Source organism: Arvicanthis niloticus, chromosome 10, assembly GCF_011762505.2.
Source record: "Arvicanthis niloticus isolate mArvNil1 chromosome 10, mArvNil1.pat.X, whole genome shotgun sequence".
Classification (NCBI taxonomy): domain Eukaryota; kingdom Metazoa; phylum Chordata; class Mammalia; order Rodentia; family Muridae; genus Arvicanthis; species Arvicanthis niloticus.
The window spans coordinates 26,961,437-26,987,021 of record NC_047667.1 but is presented as its reverse complement, the minus strand read 5'-3'; the positions used below and the strand labels follow the sequence as shown (position 1 = coordinate 26,987,021).

At 37.1% G+C, this 25,585-nt stretch overlaps 1 long non-coding RNA gene across 2 annotated transcripts in view; it reads right to left on the bottom strand.

Annotated features, from left to right (window-relative positions):
* Nucleotides 1-384: 384 nt before the first annotated feature.
* Nucleotides 385-25,585, bottom strand: part of LOC143443675 (uncharacterized) — a 36,514-nt gene continuing 11,313 nt past the window's right edge. The window contains exons 2-4 of one of the 2 annotated variants that reach the window (XR_013112847.1): nt 5,057-5,176; nt 3,169-3,228; nt 385-993 (exon numbers count right to left, since the gene is read on the bottom strand). This is a non-coding gene — a long non-coding RNA (uncharacterized LOC143443675). Of the gene's footprint in view, nt 3,229-5,056; nt 5,177-25,585 lie in introns of both variants that reach the window. The other variant, XR_013112846.1, reaches the window with a different exon arrangement.

Sequence of the window (25,585 nt, the reverse complement as noted above, 5' to 3'; positions counted from 1 at the left end):
CTCCTCTGTAATTTTAAAAAAAAATTATGTGACATATTAAACAAAGCACACTCATTATAAACTCTTCATAAAGAAAAAGACTGAGCTATAGGCACACTGCCATTTTATGACGTAGTTACTACAGAGTGGAGCTCTAAAGTCTTCTGGCTTTTATGTCTAACTCTTGACACTACAGACACACAGCTGTATGGTTAGTGATGCTGCAATTAACTCCTGAATGGATGTGAGCCCAGCTCCTGCGTTAGCATACAACTACAGCCCTTGAAGGAAAGCCTGTTGTCTCATCACACCATGGTACGTGGATCCGGATGACTGATTAAAATCTGAAACTATAAACACACAATAACATATAAACAAAGCATGTTTAAATTTTATTGCCTCCATATCACCTGGTAGAAGTCATAAGGCAGAGAACCACAAAAACTTTAGAAAAATTGACAAAAACTAAAATGAACAAAGAAAAAAATCAGCTTTGTCCGACAGGTGTACAATGGGGAGCCCACATCACCCACACACGTGTGTACATATGCACATGTGCAAGCACACACGCACACTCAATCACAGGGAAATTACCAATTTATTCAGGAAACTAGTCCTCCTCAGTTAATGGACCCAGATTATTCATTTTTGTTGGTGTGAGCTCAAGTTACAATATACTGTCTTAGTAATGTTAACAGTTTTGAAAAGAACAAGCAAGGCCATGGAATGTATTTTCCCTGTTGTCGTTTCAAGCTGTACTCACAGAGCATTTTCTTTTGATGACTCATCTTGGTTTCTATGCAACTATTATAATTTTACGTTTTTCCGTCCAATCAAAATCACTACCAGCATACAAATGTACACACACATATTCAAAAGCAAGGTGTATCATCTTGGTAGTTTCTCTTCCGGCCTGGAAAGGACCATGATTGTCAACCTATTTCCCTGGTGGTCATACATGGTTGCTTCAAATTTTCTTCACTGTTCAATATTTTATGTGTCATCTCAAGAAACCTATTTAGTAGTTGGAGGAATTTCAAATGACAAAGCACAATTAATACCCCCTTTATAAGCTTAGTTTCCCATGGAATCATCCAAATCGCCTTACTTTCTTCAATCTTGTCAAAACTTGGTTCTGAAAACATGCTATTATATTTAATGATAACACGTGAGAAAAGTGTTTCATATCCAAATGAAGGCAAATATTTTATGTCAACATAGCTGGGCACTTTGAATGGTTTTAAATAAAGCAGTAAGTATTAGCCCACATCCAATGACTCTTAATATTCTTATGTTATCACATGTGTGATGCAGGTGATGGGCACACAGCTGGAATTACAGTACTACATACACAGGTAAAATACTGTTCTGCAGGAGCATTTGTGTCCGAGCTATCCTATCCACTCTGTTCAGAAAACTGCTGCACACACACACACACACACTATTAAAGTGAGTGCGAAGATCCAATATAACTAATTTTATGTATAGATCAAAAAAGAAACCAAAAATATCTTGCAGGTAACTCTCAGTCAGAAAGAACTTGCCTTTGAAGAACTTTTGGTTGTGTATGAATATGAGTTGCCTAGGGAGGGTGGAACTGTCATGCAGCAGGCAGGAGCCAAGGCTGAGGAATCTCCCCATGAAAGGAATTATATAGATTAAAATATCAGCACAGGTCAGGAGGAGTGACCCTGACCTAGAGAAAAATAACATACTTTTCACTCCATATAAATGGCCCATAGTTGCTATAATTCCTGTTACCCACGTGGGAAATGAGAACTTCCATCACAGGGGTATGGCCCCATGAGACAAGTGAAATTCCCCTCTACCCAATCCACTCCAATTTCCAAGGCCTCTAAAGAGTTTTCACCCCAGTGCAGAAAACATAGCTAATTGGTTTGCATCAGCAGGGCGTCTGCAATGAAGGTTTCTTTTTGTGCTGAGATTCAGAGTTATGTATCTCATACCACATGTGAGTGTCCAGGTTGGTTAGTCACCTTCTTGAGAAAAGCAAGCCACTGTGCATGATTACACTGTTCACTTAGATAGCGGGGTAAACACTGTTCTCAATAAGATTTCATATTTTACCTCCCTACATGTTCTCAAATCAGAAGTGTAAGTGAAAGTATACAGCCCAGTTTCTAAATGAAATGGATTATGATCAATGGACACCTCTCGATGTGCCTTTAGAAACTCCCAATAAAGCCGGAATACATTCTCATATATATAATGTGACCTCTCCCAAAGGGGTTCCTAGATCTCCACAACTAAAGAAGCCATTTGCAATATAGTATAATTTTATTACATAAAATTAACACTGGAGAAAAGTGACTGACAAAGTTATGGTTAAGTATTTTTAAGCATATGATTATAGACTTTCTTTTTTATTTAAGTGCAACCTCAGTTTGCAAGATGTTTGTCCCGCATAAATAGCAAATAGCATTTGTAGGTGGAGACTGAGAACTACTCAAACATTATTATTTCACCAAAATGTTTAGGTTTTATTGAAGGGACAGCTATTTTTAAAACATTTCAATAAAACCATACCCTGATTTCTTCAAAACACCTTAGACTTGCACTCGTAACCATAGGAAGATGTGGCAAGCTTTTTGGAACTAAGGCATCCTACTTGCCAAATTTTAAAAACTATATAATTTTGTGTGTTGATTCAAATTGTGACAAAAGTTTTTAAAGAAATTGATTTTCCTGGGAAAATTAGATAATTGGTTTAGGGGTAGAATCAAAATTTTAAGTGTGGTGACTAATACCTACAATCTTAGCACTTAAGACAGAGACAGGAGGATGATCATGAGTTTGAGGCCAGTCTGTGCTTGAGAGTAAGATATTGTCTCAAAAATTACCAAAAAAGAATGTTAAAACTTTAATGTACACAATCATTTATTGGTGTATTTAATATCTTGTTCTTTTAAAAAACATGACAATCATGTCTTCCAGAATAAACTATATTTCCTAGAGAATCCTACCAATATTTCTAAAGATAAGATGTATCAGTTGTTTGTCATGCATCTTCTCTGTGCTCACACAGCTACCAGTTCTCATGGGAATATTTATAAATGAGAAAATGGGCTTTCATCTCACCCCGTTTAAAAACAAAAGAAAACAAAACCACAATACTGAAACTGAGGAAAGAATTCCCAAAGGTCTAACACAACTTATGCACACACTTACCTTCCTTTCTTCTAGGCCTCCTCCTGAGCAAATCAAACCCACAGGAAAATGAGCAAACACCTTCAGAACAGGAAAAAAAAAAAAGCCAAACAGAAGCTGCAGATGAGTCCAGAAGAAAAGATTCAATCCTCAGCAGAATTCTGTTGAGTATCATATGTATACAGATGTCAGAAATATCTGAGATTGACATCAGTTTGCTGTGTGAACAATATCCTCAGGCAATTTCAGCACACACTCTTGTCTAGGTTGGATGGTAATTCCAGTTTGCTGTGTGTGTTTTTGATAAGAGTATTTCTCCTCAAACATTTCTACAGCATCTTCTCTGAGTGTGCAAACCTGTAATTAAGCCAACGACACTATCTAGCTAGTCTGATGATTTAGGAGACAGTTTTAGGACTTCCTGCTTTCCATTTGATATGAGTCACAATGCACAATTTCAGTGCTTACTATCATTTCTAGGATTCTAATTAATTTTATAAAAATAAGGATAAGGTTAAATTATAAGCTGAGAACCGCAAGTACACCCCAGTGCATGCAGCACAAGTGCCTCTGGACCACTGAGGCGTTTTTAGCTGCAGTGTCTTCTTTGAGCTCTCAGCAGGGAACAGAAGTCAGGGACCTGGTAGCTTACTTTTCTTGTGTTTTGCTTGTTTTGCTTTGAAGTAAGGAAACAGAAGGAAGGAAAGTCAAACATGGAACTGTTAAATCTAGGATCCAATTGACTGGGAAGTGGGGTCACAGGTACTGGGACATCGCACTGAGTGAGGAAAGGATTCAGGGAGGATTCCCTACCATGCCACATAGCGCATCCTGAGGAGTGGGGTCTTTCTTACCATGCTCTGGACAGTCTGCTCTTCCCAGCTCTGCTTCCAGTAGCCATGTCTGCAGCCACCTGACTCCAACCATTTGCTGCTTTTATTACCACCACAGAAATAGAAATTATAGCTTTCAACCCTCCACTTTATTCCTCTTACCTATATTTCTCTAGTTCCAGTCTGTCTGCCCCCTTCACAAAGACTTTTTGTTTTGTTTTGATTTGATTTGATTTGGTTTGGTTTGGATTGGTTCAGGGTGTCAGAGGTGGTTTTTACTAAAAACAAACAATGCAAAACAAAACACAAGCTACCGTAGCTTTGTGAATATATTTTATATACAGAGAGCTGTAGAGAGTCTTGAAATTTTTGATGTGAGGAAAAAAAGAAAGAAAGAAAGAAAGAAAAACCACCCTGGTGGGAACACAAAACAGCACAGAGAACACATAATCATGACCCTCATAATTGAGATTGTCACGTGTCTTATTAAAAGCCCGCATTTACCTAGATGTCTTGCTTGATAAAGACAGTGAAATGCCTTACAGATTTTACACAAACATGTCTTTCAAAGCCTTGCTGATCTATTTTCTTGTGTATGATGTTTGGTTGGGTCCTTCAAAGGGCTTCAAGGGTTACTTTTATATTTACAAAGACTGAAGATGAAAGCTGTTATTTGAATGAAGCTTTGCATTCAGTGGCACCAAGATGCTTATTAGAAGTGCCCTGATGAGACCGGGGAGTGGCTCCTGCACATCACTCTCCTCTAGTGTGTACTTAGGTGCTCTGGCTGCCTAAGAAGCAGCTTAGCTTTAATGAAAGGATAGTAAATAACATAAATTATAAAAGACATCTGCTAAGGAGAGCAAGAAAAGGGAGAAGGAAAAAGAGAAAGAGAGTGAGAAGAGAGAAGAGAGAGAAGAGGGGGGAGAAGTACAGACGTTGGGGTGTGTGTACATGGAGACATTGGACGAAAACAGAGAGGGAACTCTGACAGGCAGAGAATAAAGTGTTTCCAGGGATATCAAAGAAATGATGGACCTTAATCACAGCCTAATTTTAGTGTACATTGAACTAACCTCCTTAAGTTCTTCAGGGACATGCACGTTGCTGCAGTTCCTACTGGATTGCCATTGAACAAGTAGATGGAGCTGCCTTCATTCTCCTTCATAGGATTTTTTGGTCCTTGAGTCCAGAGCCTATACAAAAAAAAAAAAAAAAAAAAAATCCTCTCTTGAACTCAGGCAAATTATCAAAAGCTCTTTCTTACCCTTCTATGGGGATGACTGCCTTTCCAACAGTCCATAAGGATGGCAAGCTTTGACCGTCGTCTACTTTGCTAGCCTTGGGACTAATTTTAACATCAGAGACATTCCCAACTTGCATAAACACACCTTTTCAGTAACGAGAGTCTCTGTTAAAGGTAAGCTAATAATTTTAGCTACCTCTAGACTATGATTTAATTATGAATATTCCTTTCCACAGAAAACTAATCTTGTGTATTTCCTATCCACAAAAGTATCTAAAATATTTTAAATGCTACAATTATCAGTGAAATCTACCTGCATTCTAAAATATCTTAAATATATAGTTTTGTGTTTTATCATCTCTTTTCTCTGAAGAGTCAAGCTTACCTAGTGACATCATGCTATTTCTATACCATTTTTTCAACCTGTGATTACTGTTGAAATTTTAAGTTCTCAGGAAAGAAATATTGTGATTCAGTAGTGTGATTTGAATGTAAAAGTGCTTCCTGTCACTATTGAATTCTAGCAAACTAGAAAAAAAGGAAAACGAAATAAATAATGCCTCATTCCCCCCAAATTATTGTTTTTTTATTGCTGATTACTGATTTTCTTAGGTTGCTCACTGTGTATTTTTTTTCTTTAAATGTAGTTCTCTTATTTTTATTTCCAAAGCCTGTGGCTGTGGTGGTCTTTCTTCAGACCTCACAGCCTGTCTTTTTCCTGGGATAGTTTGCTTTCATCGTCTTTTGGAGCTGAGCTCTGGAAGGTCTCTTTAGAATCCAGCTACGGAGGGGAGAATGACCCTGTTGGCTAACAGTATGAGTCAGGGCACTAACCACTCCACACGTCCTCCTGCCAGAGGCTCCCCGTGGTAGGGAGAAGCTGAAGAGGCCTGTTTTCTAGCTGAAAGTTTCCCATCATGCCATTCTCCTTGAGCCTGTGTCACTAAGGATTCCATTACAATTAGAAGAGTAGTGGTCAAGGGCAGACAGAAAAAGTCAACAGGGCTGAGTAAACATGGAGTGTACACTTTAAGAAGTTTTAAAGCAGAGTATTGTACTTCAGGTTACAGAATGTTGAAATATTATGAGAGGAACACACACCCATCCATACTGCAGTGGTGCCCATGTGGAGCCCTGGACTGCTTTATGCCGTGAATGCACGAGAGAGATAGAACCCCTTAGCATACTGCAAGTTCAAGTTTTTAAAACAATAAATATCTCACATCCTTTCCTCTCAGCACATACATCTGCATTTAGAGCAGAAGGTTTCCTCCAGGGATTGATCTCCAAAACTGAGCTTCGACTTGCAGAATTCTTTATATTCCAGGCAGGAGAACTGAGATGGTATCAAAGGAAGATTGCGATTTGGCCTAATTGAGAATAAAAGTTAGGCTTCCAACCGAGCTGGCATCTGTTTCCCACAAGCATGCTGATGTTTTCAGTCCCCTTTAGGTGGGGCATTTTAACACCACATATGAAGTATCAATTTTGCTGACTTATATTAGTGATATCTTTTAAGATGGTAATATCCTTCCCAGTTGATCATAATAGCTAGCGCCCTAATATGGGTTTTGTGTGTGTGTGTGTGTGTGTGTGTGTGTGTGAATAAAGAGTTTATATAAAACAGTTATATGGTTACCTAATAGCCTCACTATCCTCCAGGATACCTTTTTTTGAATTCTAAAGTGTTCTGTAACAGTGCCTCTCTGCCTCCCTCCTCCCCTCTCACCCTCCTCTCTCTCTCTTTCTTTCCTACCCTGATGTTTCTAGAAAGCTAAAGAAATTTAAGAGTTACGAATCTTGTCAAAGGTACAGGAAATTACAAATTGTGTTTTTTTTTTTTTCATTTTAAATTTGTTATACAACTTAAAAAAAAATTAAAACATCCCCAGTGCAATTTCTTGGTCTATTACCCCTGACAACTACTATTAATTATATTTTAACCTGTTAAGGACTCACTTTCTTAAGTATATTAAGCTAAGTTTTCTGCAAACACTGAGCTCATCTGAGTAGTAGGGATGGGCTTCCAGGTAGACAGGAATAAAAGCATAATCTTTCTCCGTAGACAGTCTTTCTTTGTCTCCCAACCCCGGCCTTTGCACCTACACATTGCCTGGCATGATGGAGAGGCCAAGCAGATGGCCTTCGCTGTGGAAGACAGGGCTCTGGGCCCACGAGACGAAACCTGCCTGCTTGGCAAGGCTGAGGCGCCAAGGTTTCATGTGTAATAAAGTACTCGCTGCCTCTCCAGTAATGATATCCAGGGGCTGCTGAGAAGAGATTCTTTTCACTAGAAACATACTCGTAGGAATTTAATACTATCTTGCTAAACCCTTTGATTCAATAAGGTTTTAATTTTAAAAAAACTTCTTACTTTGTAGACTGCGGGATGTGATCAAGTATCAATTCTTACTCTCTGATCAATATCTCTACTAAGCTCAAGATTCTTTTGCCTTCTTAAACACGTGCTTCAACAAATAAAATATCTTCCTGCTGCCTGTCGTTTTTTACAGCCTGAAACACTTTTAGGTTAAATAATATTTGTTAGGCTTTGATGCAATCAAGTGAAATTCGAGTCTTCAGAGCGATCCAGCCCCGCCTCTTGGAGACCGCACATATGTGTCAGCTTTCAGTTTTTCTCACCAGTGTTTTACACATGAAATCTATTTTTCCTTGAGAAAATGGAATCTTTGTGTCTTTGTCTGGAAGGCGCGCTGTGCTCAGGCGTGTTCTGGCAGGAGCTGTGACTGCCAGGGCCCTGGGGGAGGGGCCTGGCAGTCATTTGTCAGCTGTCCTGCATCTGTAATTTCTGGCCACTCAGCACTATCAGAGTCTTAGAAAGGGGGCACGAAGGGTGGGGGAAAGAGCTTGTCACTGATGAAAGACAAACCCCGAATAACTGCCTGATGTTGATGACCAAAGGGAAGACAGAGTATGAAAAACTTTTATTGTGTGCTTTAATGAAAAGGATTTTATTTGAAATAGCTAATTTATGAAATTGCACATGGTAACATTTTCAGACCTCAGTCTAGAAAGGCTCTGTCCATATTGTGTTACCAATTTCACTGCTTTTACCTTGGCAAGGGCTCCTGAAAGTGTTTTAATTTTCCTCCATTGGCTTCTGGTTATTTCTGCTCCTATGCCCTTGTAACCAAACTGACAGCACAATTAAACATCTGCATTTTAAAACTGGATTTTCTCCCCTGACTATTTTGCTTTGCTTCTAAAATTTCCAGATGTTTTGGGTTCTTTATGATTTTAATGTATGCAAATATATTTGCTTATATTTTAGAGAATGATGGAGAGGGAGCAGAGGGAGGGGAGGGGGAAGAGAGAGACAAAGGCAGAGACACAGGGAGACTGAGAGACACAGAGAAAGAGACAGAGAGACACAGAGAGACAACACAGAGACAGAGACAGACACACAGAGAAGCAGAGAGACACAGAGACAAGACAGAGTATATACTAGCATGGACTGAGCAGATGTTTCTATAAGAATAGCTTTGTAATAATACATCAAGCATCAAATCACTATTTTTCCTGTTTGTAGATTTATATTAGAATACATTTTATCTCTTAGCACGTTACTATTTTAATTGAATTTTGCAACTCAGTTTTGTGACTAGAGTTCAGAATCCACATCCTGATATCTCATAACTGGGTAGAAGCTCTCTACTCTTACTGTCTTCATTTCAGGGAGAGATAAGTTGAGGTGTAGGAGAAGAAACAATGTATTTCAAATGAGCATCTGGCTTTGTGGAACTTAAGAAGATTATCAGTATCTTGCTGAAGTGTTTGAACAAGAGTTACAAGAGTGTCCCTAACATTTTAAGAAAATTCCGTTCCCATAATTAATAACAGGAAGCTCTTGCATACAAATGAATTCCCAAACAGTAATATAAAAGAAAACAGGCAAAGAAACAAAAGCAGCCTTTGGTACCCAAGTGGTTCAGACCAGAAATACTTATGAGATATGTGCTCACATAATCCTTGGGAGTAAATGAATATCTATTTTCCATTCCTGACTGTCCAAACACAAGCTTGGGAGAGTGCAGCCATTTTTCCCCTACTCTAATTTCTGCAAGTGATCTCAGGCAACTGACATACTTAATAGTTAGTCAGAAAAATGGCAAGTAGTTATGAAGGAAGACAATGTATTTTAAAAATATTATTTTAATATTTTTAAGATCCATTCTTACTGTACCCTCTGGGAGATGGTAATACCTAGTAAGGGAATTTGTGTACATGTCAGGTGTTTGGGGAAATGGATGAGTAGATTTATGAGTCTCAAACTAAATGCATCATTAATTAGACAGATAACAGGGCAGGGCGATTGACCCACTTCTGCACAGAGCTCTGGGCTAAGCTCTCTGAGAACTGACAGGTCTTTATCTTCTAATTGTATCAAAAAATGGGGACTGTCTGATCCCAGTCCTGACCTTGAAAGCAGCAAAGTGAGGTGATGGATGGTGTCCTGTTTTGTTTTTCTGAATTCAATCTCAAAGTTTGAAGCTTCAAAAGCAGAATTAGCTGCTTTAGTTTATATTGAATTTTTATAGTGAATCGTTTCCTCTCTTAAGGGGAAAAAGCCTGTGAGAGAAAGGCAACTGCTTTAGAAAGGTTAAAAATAAGACTCAGCCCAATTAAAGGTGTATTCTTACTTCTGTAACATGAGCAGGAAAAGAAGGGAAGCTAGCAAAAGTGAGGGTCAGTTTCATTTATTAGGTCCATGTATTATAAGTGAAAATGCATGTTGGCCATTATATCAGAGAAAAACACATCTCTACAGTTCCACAGAGCTGCAGCCATGTGCTTTGCTGGTTGCTCCCAGCAAGCCAGGCCTTAGCTCCAGAAAGATGAGACTAGACAGTGTTCTACATGGCAGGGCATATGTAATGCACGTGCACATAGATGACCTTGGAATCAAAAACCTTGTTATCTTAGCCAACACTTCAGCACCCATATATTTAAAGCAGAGTTGTACTAAAAGTTAAATGGGCCGAAATATTTTCATGTGTGTGTGTGTGTGTGTGTGTGTGTGTGTGTGTGTGCGCACATATGGATAAATCGAAGTGAAGCATCTACATTATGTGTGTAAATTGTAAGCAATGAAATGAGTATTTAAAAAGTTAAGTTGGAAAAATAAGAATGTAGTTTTGTCAAGCTGGAAAAAAATAAAAATATAGTTTGCTGAATCAACTATAAGATAATTTTTCAGGCTGTAAAATTTTAGAAAGCCTAGAGGTAAGAAAGGCACACCAAAATTAAAGTTATATATTTAAGATATATTTTGTTAAGGATGATGGACACTGTGCAGTACTGATAATTAGTAAAATTTCAATAGTGTAGTATTCTCTTAGCTCTCCAAGTCAGATTCATGCCATTTATTATTTGATGTTTTAGAAAGAGTAAAATATGTTCCTTTGTTTTTAAAGTAAAGATCTTCTTGGAAGCTTTGCAAGAATGAAGTACAAAGTTTATTATTTATTAATTTAGCTACTTAATCTAATTTTACATGAAAGCAAATGAGGTACAGATATGTAGTAAATTAGGTGCTATGTCTGGGTTTGAATACTCTTGGATTAGGGAAGAAGAGGGAGAGAAATAGGGAGGGGGAAAGGAGGGAGAGAGAGGAAAGAGGAGGAGGAAAGATTAGAAGAAGAAAAAGGAGAAGAAGGAAGAACAGAAGGAGGAGGAAATTTAAATTGTTTATTTTGCAGGATAACTCACTCTGTCATATGCTCATGCTGTGATAAAGATGTTCGTTTGTGAAAATGATTTGTTCTAAGAAGTGTGTAGTTGCTGTGAATTAGTGTTCAGTAGAGTGATCAAAGCCACCAAGACCTGATTAGGCTGGTTTCTCAGGTTGTGTAGAACTGTTGATGGCTGCGAAGATGAACATTTTCTTCCTTTCGTTGGCTCCATCAGAGGATAAGGGTTAGTCCCTTGAAGAGGCTAACAGGGGAAATTTAGTATATCTTAAAAAGAGAACCAAAAAAAAAAATCCTTGTGTATAACTTGTCATATCATATCATCTTGCTGGTGTAGCAAAGTGCTAAGAATTTAGTGGTGGCTACACACGCCATCCAATCACTAAGGGTCTGAGGCAAAGAAAGTCATTATACTTGGAAACAAACTTCGTCTCCAGGTGAGTTCTAGGGCAGCCTGGGCTACAGACAGAGAATCCACCTCAGAACACAAAACAATAAAGTTTGTTTTACTTCTTGAAAGTGATATGTAGAAGAAAACAATATTATAATGTTTGAACTGTAATATTATGTATTCCCCCAGACTTGGACAAATGTTTATATCAAAAGGGGCCATGGGCATAGCTCAGTGGAGGGCTGATTGACTCAAGTATGCAAGACCCCTAACTGAAGAGCTAAGATTTACGAAGCAAAGTCCTCATTTAGGTATACAGAAATAATCTCAGCTCAGTTTCAAATAATATGGACTACAGAGTTTCACGCTCCTGTTTGTTCATCCCTCCAGTGAGTGACAGATGGTTTCTCTGACTTCTCTTCGATTTTTCTTCTGCTTTTCATTTGTTTTTCAGTAACTTGTCTCAAAAACACCAAGAATCTGCTTCCCCAGTCTTGCCTCTGCTATTTGGTCATGTACAAATTTTCTGTTGTAGGTACTTGAAAGAGATAAAAAGTCCTTTGGTGTAGAAGGAAGCTGGCAAGAATTAACTTTAACAACAATGTAGCACATCTGGTACAGAATGAATTTGTAGTGGGAGCCAGAAGGCTTCTGTAGTTGGAAAAGTATCAACTGGGACCTGGGCAATCCTCATGAACAGGATACATGGAAGAGGGTGATGCAGCTAGAGCTTTGACGTATTTCTTTCAGATAATTCAGAAGTTTGGACATTCTCTTCCTGTTCTTCCTGAAGATGGCTTATCATCAAGCAAACATCTAAGACTATCTCACAGTTCCCCAAATAGGGATGTTCTTTCAAATTCTAGGGATCCTTTTGTCTTGCGTTTTTGTGTATTTTAGTGACCACAGCCCTATACATTTCCTGTCTTTGTCACTTTTCTAAACACTGTAACCTGTAATATACACTGAGCCTACAAGAGGAAACCATGTTATTTTGCTAATAATGTGCTAGCAGCAGAAATGATTAAGACCGAGGAGTAATTTTTAACATCTTTTCAATCATAAACAACTGATGGTTGTAATGGCCCTGCACTGAACTAACAATTAAAATTTCACAGGCAGTATAATTATAGGTCAGGAATGGACATATATAATGTAATTAAATATCAGAATAGCACTGATTTTTCCCATGATAAATAGCAGAATGTACTCAAGATATATTAAAAAGAATTGTCTGCCTTATAATCCGAGCCAGCGAGGTTTCATTGCTGCCAATCAACGTCGTCCTTCAGCTGCCTCTATCCCACCATTTACAAATAGAATCAAATCCACTTTGCCAGACATGGGAAATTATGTTTATAAATTCTAATTTTAGAAGGCAAAAATATAGCATTTGTCTTAGTGGCTTAACAAGTATTCAAAACAACCCCACTTATAATACTTTTTTTAAAAAATTAATTGAACCCTGGTTCTTTTTTTTTTTTTTTTTTTTTTGACAAAAGTCTATGGACATTTCAATTTCGAAAGGCAATTTTAACTACAAGTTGTATTATTATTAGTTATCTAAGTAAGAAACATGAATGTTACTTAAAAAAACTCGCAATGTTAATGAACTCTGGAGTCTCTGAAGAGTCTGTAGAAAATCCAAACACACGTGATTGATCTCAATTTTTACTTGATGCCTGGCGAATGATTTGTTGAACACTTATTCTCACATGAAACATGCGCTTTCTTTCGGAGAAAAAGAGAGACTGTGCGGGTAGCTTTTGAATGGAATGGGTGCTACACCATTTTGTGTGGGCTGCAGCTGATCCTGAGTTTTCAGTTCTGCTCTTCAGGGTGATGGGGCATGCCTACTCTCACCTATCGTGGAGCAGGCAAAGCCCCTCTGCCTGTGTCTATAGATTCTTTGTGCCCTACCTAAGTACCAACGACTCTTAAAAACAGGCTGTGTGCCTATATATTTGGCAAATCTGATCTCTTCGCTGGATTTTCACATTTCCTAGGGTAGGAATAATCATCTTTATATCTAGGAAGAAAGTTGTATTGGAAGATGAAATTCTGCCTCCTCTCTCTGGTTTATTGTATTAAGTCCTATAATTCTAGACTAAAAGTTATTTTGCTAAAATGTTCAAAGCAAAACCATTAAAATTTTATTTATATTTTCTTTTGTCATAATTTTTATTATTCATCATGTAGCAATATGTTTTAATAGGAAAATTTTCTAACGCTGTGTATTATAGTACTGATTAACAGTACACTATGTTTACAAAATTTTCTTTATTTTCATGTCATGTTATTAGTTTCCCATCTGTAGTCTAAAAAACTTTGCTTATGGCTTGTTGTCCTGTGAGAAAATATCTTTTATGTTTGTTATAGGCTTAGTAAACTTAAATATTTAAATATTTGCAGTTTTAAGAGATAGAAATTTTAAAGGGATTGGAATCTGCTGGACCCCATGCCTCAAGAATATTATCACATTCTATTGTCCTATTCTCTGTACCCACTGGAATCATCAGAAAAAAAAAAAGAAATTCAACTCTTCTATAATCTCTTCAAATCATATAAAAGTTGCAGCAGTGCTTAAGCACCCAGGAATTTCATAAACATTATCTCCAAAAAGGACAGAATTGAACATCAATAGCTCTGACAGAACAAATTATTACAAACTACATTTTAGCAAACGTGTGTGCACCCACTGTAGCGCCTCTGCAGCAAGAAAAAGCAGTAGTTTCCCTTCTCTCCAATACGGGAACATTAAAGAGAAACTATGTTTTCATTGGAACAAAACTGACACACCTTGTAATGGATGGCAGTGCTCACAGAAAATGGTCTGCCTGGTCCTGGTTCTCTTTGCTGAGAACCATCAGTCTACAACTGATGAGGCTTCTTTCTCTATTCCAGGCAGCCCTCCCCTATTCTACTAAACACAAATAACCTCAGGCAGAAGAAAAGAAGAACTTCCTACTCTCAACACTCTTCTGTCTCCCACACTTAACTACTTCTTCTGATCAGTGAGTCAAACAATACTAAGGATAGAATTTGTAAAAGAAAAAAAAAGCCAGAAAATACCCTAAAGAGAATTAAGAAACACCTAACACATCATTACTAGAAAAGAGAAGGGGCTAAAATTATCTTTGAGCACTTACAAGGTGCTTACTTCCTTTACTTTAAGAATAAGCCACTGGTAAGCATCATGAAATAATCAATTATTTAGATTCCCATGACAAATGGAAAAGATTGGGGTTTTTTGTTTGTTTGCTTTGCTTTGTTTTTTTTTGGAGGGGAGGGGGATGGGGCTTGTTAGATTGAACTTCACTGATTATTTAGAAAGCATGTCCAACTCTCTGTTATTCTATTTCTTTCTTGGCGGAGCAAATGAAGGCTGTAAATGGTGCACAGAACATTGAGTTTCCAGAGGAGGAGGCTACAGAAAGAATGGAGTGAATGTTTGACTCAGGAGGCAGAGTCTCCATGAGTCAGAGGTGAGTCTCCTAGAGTATGTGAAATGAATATTGTGTGTGTGGTGGAAGAAGTGACACACATGTGTGTGAAGGGAAGACTTTAGTACCAGTATCTATATTTTCTGATTAAAACTCAGCAGCTATATCATGTTCCAGTATGCTAAACACCAAAGTGCCCAAAAATTATTAAAATTTTATTCAAGAATAATGAGAAAAGAATAAGCAGAAACTCCATTGTTCTAATAATATGCATTCTCTAGTACAATATGGTTGTTGTAATGAAATCTTTTAGCAAATCTATTAATGTGTTCAAGAAATGCATGGTTGGTTAAAGAGGTATTTTGAAACAAAAATAAAATCATGTTCTTGGATAATGTATCAGAATAAGCAAATATGTGAATAACCAGAACTAGCAATAAACTTACATTTTAACATTTAAAACTTGTTTAATGTATCTCTAGATACCATTTTTATGACTATACAAATTTGAAACACACATATTTGAAACCCAAGGAACACAGAAAACATGGCTCACAGAGATTCAGCATGTCCCTCTATAGAATGCTAGCTGCAGACACTCAAAATGACTTGCTGTACAAGGGTTTTCAGCACACAAAATCCAAAACATAGCTGAAAATCATTATGCCCATTTTCTCAAAACAAATTAGAAGTTCTTTATGAAGCCAGTCATTTAAAATTCAATTTTTTTCCAAATTCTGCTAAAAATATTTCATACGTTAACTCAAATCTCTTCTTGGATATGTAGAATAAAAACACAGAGAAAATGTGAAATCTGGTGGACAGAACAGTAGCTTTGAAGCTCTGGGATCTGGCATGACTTGTGACACAAAGCACGTCACCCAGGCCTCTCTGAGAGCTGGGTTAATCCTGACATTGATCTCCCTGGAGAATAAGTTGGAGAATAATTATCCTATGAATGTAATACAATGGAACCTTCTCATAAGGACACTTTTTAAATCTACATGGAGTTGAACCTTACTTAGTACAAGTCTTGGGGGAAAATAAAACCTTGGTGCCAATTTAACTAAACTATTTCCAAGCTCCAGCTACTTCTTGACATCTGCACTGCTCTGCAGCCCCTGGGGAAGCAGTGTTCTAAGTGGGCTCCATGCTTCACCCTTACTCAATCCCTCTGGACCTGTTCTCCAACAGCAGTCATGATGTCTTGTTGACACAAAAAAAGGGAAATCACACAGACCACTGTTCAAACTCTTTAGTAGCTTTAAAATAAACCCCCAAATTTTACCCATGCTTCTAAGTATGCTACATGACCCGCCCACACACTTTTTCATTGTGCCTCTTACCATCCCTTTCCTAGTCACTCTGTTTCGACTATGTCGGCCTCTTTGTTCTTCTCATAATGAGGTTTGCATTTCATGCCATTTGTACTCTTGTATCTCTGGTCTGGAAAGATCTGGAGTTGATGTTTTCCCCAACCCTTTTCATTCATGACTTAGTTAGAACACTTCTTAGGTGCATCTTATCTACACACATGCAGATAAGCTCAAAGCTCACCCTCCCTGGTCTTTGATTTCTTGTCTCAGTATTTATGGCATATATGGTGACATTCTAGTGTGTGTGTTTGTTTGGTGAGCTAGGGACTTGTTAACCATTTGTCTACCATTATCTCCTCCGCAGTGAGAAGACTGCTGGGAGTTAAATATGTGATCAATAAATATTTGTTGAATGAAAAGGAATAGCTAACACTCAGATGCAGAAGTATAGAGATCACATGACTTCTTTGGCTTATATTTATTTCCTGAGCTGCCCAGTAATGGTACTTCTATTTTAAAATGCCTGTTTGTTTCCCGTGGCTTATTTGATGAGCTCACCATTTGTACTCTGTAATGATTGATGCCATTATCTTCAATACTGGCCACTTGTTGAACACAGACTTATAAAGTCATGGAAATTAAGGGAAATGAATTTATATAATACAAATCAAACAACTCCGATCTGAATTTCAATTACAAAGGGTTTTTTTTTCTTCCTTCAGACTGTTGAAATAAATAAGGCTCTTTAAATGCTATCATTCAGGCAGAAAGAACTTGGTACTTTCAATATTTCTAGAGATAGTTCAGTCATAAGATTGCCTCTTTGATGTCTTCATGGTTGTTTTTCCCTTAAGTCCTTACCCATTGATTCAATATTTCAATAAATATTCACTTGGCATTCACTATATCAAGGCTTCTGTTTAGTAAATGAGACCTCTGTTTATGGAATAGTCTTCAAAAGATGAAGAGATACTACAGAAAGGAAATACGGTAAGTACCATGAGCAGGATAGAGCTATAAAGTTATTGGACTTTAAAGGGATTCTATTTGTCAAGAATGGATAGGGGAGATGAATCTTAGATGATAAAACCTCAGTTGGACTGCATATGAATGCTCAAAAGGAAGTAAGGAAAACTCATTTCGATAGGAGGAAATAGAATAAGCAAACTTGAAAGGTATATGGAGACAGCAATAGCTCCACACAATGATAAGAAACGTTGGGCTATAGTTGTTTATATGCTTACACTCTCTATAGACAAGGGTTCTAACTCTTCTGTAGAAGCTAAACACTCTTAGATATACAGTGGATATGTGTTCTTAAAACAAAAATGATTTCTAATGTTTTCTTCAGGTTATAATTTAAAAACCAAAAGAAATTCTCAAAAACCAAAGTAGATTAGAGAAGTCACCAAGTAATACATACCATTGAGCAGAATGGCCACATGGCCAGCTTTAAGCTCTTGCAGATAGAAGTGACATAACCTTTAAACCATTCTTTGACATTCTTTAAATTAAGATATGAGGTACACACACTATCACCCCTTAAGTGTGTTAAAGTTATCAGCGTTTAGCCTGTATAGTGAGATGTATACCTATGCAAGAACATTGAAGTACTTCTAGTTTTGCATCCTCAGTGAGTACAAACCTGGGGAACATGTTAAAGACTCTTGCAGAAAACTGCTCTTCTAATTTTGGTATTTCTAGTGAGAGCCAACATGTTGTCTCCCATGTGCAAATAATTGTGACTCCAATATAAATTTCTTGATCTGTTCCAATTTATAGCAAAAGAACACTGTGTTCTACATACATAAAAGCACAATTCTTTTCGTTGTTGTTGTTGTTGGTTACTTTTTAAATATTCTTGTGGAAACTGGATTCTTACCAAGGAAGAACAGCTATGAGAGTTGCTGGGGATGAGCGTTGTCATTCCTTTTCTGTGCAGGCTTCCAAGAATTCAAGGATGACCAATGAAATTTCTCCCCATGTGGACTACAGGTATATTCTATACTTGCAGGCATAATGTTACTTAGTCTAAGACCACACTGACTGGTTTGTCTGTAAGGACAGGGCTAAGGAGGGGAAATGTCTACTTGTTTTTAATTCCTTGATTAACAATATTACATTTCATACTCCAACCCTAGTTTCTCATTTCAGGAAATCCGGAGGAACTCACGAGAATGGATTCCTGAATCATCTTTTTAAAGGTAACCTTCATCCTATTATACTTCAGTTTGTCATCTTCTAATGGCTGTCAACTCTCTAATAAAAGTGCTTGCAAAACACAGTTGTGCAAATGAATCACATGCAGCGGCACAAAGGGGATTCCCAGAAGAACATAATCTGCATGTTTGCTGAGTTTCACTTTGAAGAGGGGATGCTGTGTAAAATACACGGGTTATGAGAAATCAGCTAGCCCCTGGTTCCTCTTACACTCAGACTACAGCTATTCCTGTCTTCCAGCCTATAACTGGCCTAGCCTACAGATTCCGGTGTTTCTATCACCTACAGTATTTGAGGCAATCCCTCAGCCCCCACATCATGAAAAATTCTGTTAATTTTGTTCCCCCACCCCCCCCCCCAAAAAAAAACTGAACGCAAGAAGATTCCATGTCTTGAAGATGACTATTTGAATATTTACAAGCTTCTTTGGATATTTGAAAACCTTGGTCAATTGGTCCCAGACTCCTTCTTAGAATAATTTTATAGTTAAGCCAATAGATGTCTGGTGGATGTATAATCTATGTTCTTATGCTAAAATTATTTCAGCATATAAGGCTAGCTTTCCTCGTGCTCAATTCTACACCTCTAAAAACTGCTCTGAGTAGTGGCCATGTTAAAAGTTATTTCAGCTGTATGCTATGGCCACTCTGCTGCTAGCTGCCCTTGACAGCAAAGGGTCGATACTAGTGGAATAGCAAGAAAAGAAGAGAATGGATGAAAGGAATGAAAAAATTCACAACTAAACCAAGACTCCTCAACAAATGCTCTACCAACTAATAATATATACTAAAATGACTTGGCTAGAGAGCTTCTTTTCTTTGTATTAGTGGATGAAAACACTTTCAACAGAGTTAGACTTCTTTAGAGCATATGAATCTCAAGTACTGTTTTACATACTGAGGTATTTTCCTAGATATTTCCCCATACTCTATTATTTAAGCAGCCACATTAGACAATTTTACTGGGACTTCCTGTTGATATATAGAAGGGAAGGGTGTGTTTAAAGGCTATGCTGCATTTGATGATGAGATTAATAAGTCAGTTGGTATCGGGGTGCAGAGTAGTTTGAGAAAGCAATCCTCTCAAGGCTGGCTTGTAAGGAAGATCAATTGGTTTTTGTCTCTGCAATTCACAGTGCCATTTCTTGAAAATATAGGCTGTCTAGGTCTCTGGTGTAAATTTTCAGTGGTTCTTTAACTATGGTTAAATTTCTGGGAACCACTTCAACTCTTCTAGGTAGTAAAGCCTCTACTTCTCACCATGCATGCACACGTGTGTGTGTGTTTGTGTGTGTGTGTGTGTAGTTTGCTTGCTATATTTAAAATGTCAATAAAGACTTGAAGCTCACATTTTTGTTTTTCTTTTTAAAACTCTTTTTATAATTTATGTCTGTCTTTTAATTTTTATGAAATGGCTTTGAGGACATGTTTCTTCATGAGGGATGTTCCCTGGTTAAAGAACTCCAGCAACCAAACATTCTTAGCTCTTCCATTCACTGCGCTCCACACTCATATTATAATAAGGAAGTTTGGAAGGAAAACCTGGGAATGTGAGCGTGAGTATCATCATGACTTTCTACTCTCTACATTAACTCCGTCTCTGTCTCACCCCGTCTGCATTTGCTCTCTCCTATCCCTAAGGAACTGATATTTCTACAGGATGTGTAAGTTTTTGGATGGATTTAAGTGGAACATCACAGTAAGCTTATGAGATAGCCCATGAGGCAATTTTTTAGTCTACATGCTTGACGATGAGGGCCACGTTAAACAAAATATCTGGCTGTAAAAGGAATGACAGTGGTAATCTATTTCCATTCATTTTACTGTTTCACTGCTGTTGAATGTAAGTGGGAAAGAGGGTGTGATTTACTGCCTCAAGAAGGCCAGGTGTTTCAAACAATACATCGCTTGTAACAAATGTTTGCTTCTGTACAGGAGCTCATATTGGCAACACACTGCGCATGTATATCTCATAAGCTTACTGTGCCACTTAAAAAATTGGTTCAATAATATATGTTTAGTACTCTCTAATTTGGAAAATTATCTTTATTTCCTCTTGAAGAGTCATCGATTATAGTTTTTTTCATAACTCATTATTCTAAAGAAAATGATAATGTCTATGAAAATGATAGTAATATGTCAAATAAATATATGTTAAGACTTAAAAGGAAAACACATGTGTCATTCCTTCCCTTTTTCCATTAGGCAATTTAAACTTCACTATAAATGAATAACTTTAATAAGTTTCTTTTTCTTGTGCTTTACTAATTTTTTGTAAATGCTAAAAATCTTTAAATCCTTTATTATTTTAAAACACATCAGGAATCAAGGTGGAAATTGATTCCTACCCTCATCCTGTTACAATGATTTCTTCACTTCTTCCTTGAGTATTTTCATTAATCTAGAGGTAGCATTTCCCTTTAATAAGACAAACACAAAACAAAACAAAAACCATAAAAACAAAGAGAAGAATACAATTCTCCTTTGATAGGCACAGCCCCACTTCTGTGTGCAAGGCTTTGGGTTCAAGTCCCAGCATTTAAAAAAAAAAAAAAACTTATTTTTTCATTAATCTCTCAGTAAAGGAAACCTCTATCCCATAAAAGCATTTGCTACTCATTCACATAAAGGCTTTGGCCAGTTAGTCAAATCTCTTGAAACTGGTTGTACTAAGGCACAGAAATGCAGCCGTACATTCAAGAACATAATCTGAGGACACAAAGACCTCACGGTAGTTCAGCAATGGCTAATAAAATGCCACACTGACAACAAAAGGCTCGTTAGGGAAAATCAGCTATGTTGTCAGAAAGGGAGAACACACTCCAGAGAGCACATCATTGTGCCTGTTATGATCCATATTGGGAAACCTACTGAAGTGTCACTTCCACGGAAATGAGAGAAACGTGCAGACTAGCAGAGAATGCTTCTCGTGGCACTTGAAGTCACTCTAAGGCTCACACTGTGCACCTGAATCTCTCTATGACCTATTAGCTATGTTGATTTCATTTCTGAATGCCCTGGGAGCTTTGTGCCTCTTCTGTCAGAATGCAGTACAACTGGCTTCCATGTCATTTGTTTGCTGTCAGCCTAACTTTTATTTTCTTTATAAAATAATTTCATGTGTTTTAGCTAGGAAACCATCTTAGCTCAAAAACTTTGTAGGAATTCACATTGGGTGAATTAAAACTCTTTTAATCCAACTCTAGAGAATCTGATGTCTCTGGACTTTCATGGGTAACTGCACTCACATAGACATATCCCATACACACACATACACACACACACACCAAAACAAAGCAGAATGACAAAACCTAATGACCCAGAAGAATGAGAATAGAAACTAGTAATCAAAATTTATGACAAAAAAATTATCAGAATGATGGTCACGAAGTTGTTAACTTCTTGTCTGTGTCTTCTTAAAATTGTTCATACAGAGAAACATAAAGGGCTTAAGGGTATAGGAAGTCATTTGGTTGCAAACATTAGCTTTGATAAAAATTTCACTGAAGAGAACAGAAGGTGTGGTCTAGCAGTTTGTTTTGGTAAGAAGGTCCAGACTTCCTAAAGAAAACTCATTTCTTCGCTGTTGTTTCCACATCATCTGCAACAATCAACCATCTTTAACTGCACATCACAGCATTCAGGCACATGTCCCACACTATTAAATACTTTCTAAGTCATTTATATATATGTATATATGCATATAAGTATACATATTTGTATATATAAGTACATATAACTATATGTAAGTAAATATAAGTAATATATAAGCAAATATAAATAAGTAAATGTATATGTATACAAGTAAATCATATATATGTATATATCTATATTATGTATACACATAAACACACACATATATATGTATATGTATATATACTTTCTTCAGATAAATTCTATTAAGCAACTTACAGACAGTGACTCATTAATAATTCCCAAATGTTGTAATACCTAAGGGCTCAGACTAGACCCTGACGTGAGAGACCCCTACCTATGCATCTAAATGATTTGCTTTTTTCTGTTTTTATTTTCAGTCACTGTGAGGTGGGGAGAACATCAAACCAGTAATGCATAATGCAAGTTGGTATTAACTCTAGGAAGATGTAGCTTTATCTTATATTATTATGGGTAATCAATACTTGGATGTTCAGGTCAGATGTCTAATGTGTTTATTCCAGGGAAGACTGAGAAGGGATGTGTTTAAACATCACAGAAAAGCCAAATGACTTTACTTGTTGATATTTCTGTATACTGATCTCTCTTAATATACACTATAATAACCTATGACCCATGCAGACAATATACAACTTTTTTTTTGTATTAAGTTAGGTTTTTGACAATTTCATAGCTATCTGCAATTCATTCTGGTTACTCTTTCCTCTCAACTCCCTCTCTTATCTCCTTCTGATGTCTTTCTTCTCCCCTCTCCTTACCTGTCCTTTTTCCAGATTCACAACTCTTGATTTTGTTGTATGACTAATTTCTTTTGACCATTGGATTGGGCCTACCTGTGGAAGGCTGGAGTACGCCAAGGGTACAAAAGTGAAGGTAATGTCTGATTATTTCTCTAGTTCTAAATAGACAGATTGTTTTTACAGTAGTTACATTTGTTCAAGGACCCTGTATGATGCTCAGTCAATTTTCCTCACAGTTTATTTTTTTTAAATCTCCTTACCCACTCAATATGCAATATTCTATAAGTCCATCTAAACTGATGTAATGCTTCTATCAGAAATGTTTACAAATTTTATACCTGTATTAGGTTTCTCTATTAGTCATTCACAGTAGCCCTGAGATCAGTTTCATTCAAATGAATGGACTCAATAAAATCCTTACAAAGGGCCAAGCTGAATCTAAGCACATGACTCAATCAAAAATATTGAGCATCAGCTTTGGATAAGGCAGTGGGAATATATATAATTCATGCTCTTATTGTCTGAAAAATATGTCGACAATATTAGCATTAGAGATTTCATGGAGATTTTAGGAGTTAAAATATGTAACTAGGAATATAGAATTTTCAAAACTCTATTTCTTTGATTGAATTTTTTTCTAACAAACTTTGGTTTACTCAGAAATTTGATGAGACACATACGAGCTCCCTTGTGGCTTACTAAGTGTTCAACTAAAGGCTTTAAGACATGAAACTGTAATTCAAATCAGCTTCTGCCTTAGAGGAAATAAATAAATCTACGCTTGAATATTTTCTGAAAACTCTTGGTTCTGGGTGATATAATGAACATCCTGTGGAATCTTTAGTCAGTCCCATGCTGTTATGATCATGCATCTCTTTGTCAATGTTTAAAGAATAAACCAATATTATTTATGTTTATGTGACATTTCATTTGTAAAAATCTGAAATCTGAAGACAGTCAGCTTACACATCTAAATGGTCTGAAGTGTCAAGAGAAGACGTTCTCAAGATGCTTCTCTTTGAACATACGCCAAATAATTGAAATTCTTAAGGATGACAAGAGGAAGTAAGTATCTGTGAGTCCTAGAATTACATAAATAATATAAAATAATGCGGAGGATGATTCTCAGTAGCACATAGGGCTATTGAGTTAGGGAAACTGGTCAGCTGACCATCATCAATGAGTCCTCGCTTTCGGTTGCTGTGAAACTTGCTACTGTTCATAGAGCTTGCTTTTACTATTGAACTCCGGTATTCTATCAATTTTACCATCACTATCTCTCTACTGTTATATACTCTGCACATAAAAAGTGTCTTATTTTGACTTTTCCTCAGTTGTAATTAACTATAATGATATTTGAGGCAGATAGACAGATTCGTTATGTTCTCTAGAAATTGTCCAAATCAATGCCAAGAACATTGAGGTTTTCTGGAGGGAGGATCTTGGGAGTGTGTTATCCTGAGGGTCACACTTGAGTCCTCTATAAGCCTTATCTGCTTTTAACCACTGAGCCATCACTCCATCCCTAGTTTGTTTGTTTGTTTGTTTGTTTGTTTTTTGACAGGGTGGTTTGAGAAAGGTTTTCTCTGCGTAGCCCTGGCTGTCCTAAAACTCACTCTACAGACCATGTTGGCCTCGGACTCAGAGATCTGTCTGCCTCTGTTTCCAGAGTGATGAGATAAAAGGCAGGCACCACTACCACCCAGCTAAGATTCAATTTTTAACCCTCTAGTAATCTCTTGAAATTTTTATGGAAAATAATGTTGCACCATTTCACTAACTAAATCTCTTAAACACTGAATTTTCACTTTGAATGACTGACCTTAAAAAAATACAAACCCTTACTTTGATTAACACATTGTTGCATTTTACGAACACTTTAATAGGCATCGGCAGTTTCTAGTCCAATGCAGTTCTTTCTTTAGCTTAACATTCCATTTAAAAATGTCTTGTAAGAGGATTAAGATCCATACACTCAAAAGTGACAGAAGTAATGGGATTCAAGTCCAAATGTAACCATTAACAATGTCTTGTGTGCATTTGCGTTTTCACAAAAGCCATTCAATTTGCATCTATTCTATGTTTGTCGACGACTTTAGAAGCAGAGATAGTTTGGGCACACAGATAGATTTAAGACATTTGTGGCTGTCAGATTCATGGCTTGCTTTGAATGGTTGTTTGATTATCATGTCTTACAGGAACAAATTAAATCTTTTATATGGACCTCACTAGAAAAATAATTTCAACATAGTAAAAACTTCTATCTTGAGAACTACTCAAATGAATATTGCAATCACTAGTTGAATCACTTGATATAATGTTTTCCTCCGTGAGCTCCCATTACTCATGCTGAAGTCCTGATACTGAAATTATTTCTATGTCTGACACCTGAAACCCTAAGTTCAAATCTCCATGGTCATTCCCAGAGTGAAAAAGCCTTTGTTCATTACCGTTGTAAATTGGGTTACCTCGGGCATAGTCTGAACCAACAGAATTTACAAGGAAAGCTGTTCACAAACAAGGAATTTAAGCAAGTTTGCATTGCAAAATTTTACAGTGAAAACTTGGCAAGGTTCTCATCATTCACTCAAGGATTAGCTTCCCTGTAATGAAAGTAGTGCCAATGCCAAATTAAAACCTAGTATATTTCATAATACATTGGAAATACTCATTATTTCATTCTTCCTATCACCATCTAACTCAGCACCTGGGAATCTCTGGGTCAAGCCATGACTTTCCAATGATAGCAGTTGAGCACTCTCCCTTGTTGCTATGCTACTGAGTATTCCCAGATGATCAGAGTCCTGAGAGTGATTCCTACTCAACACAATCTTTACCTGTGAGTCGCAAGGTGTCTTCACTGC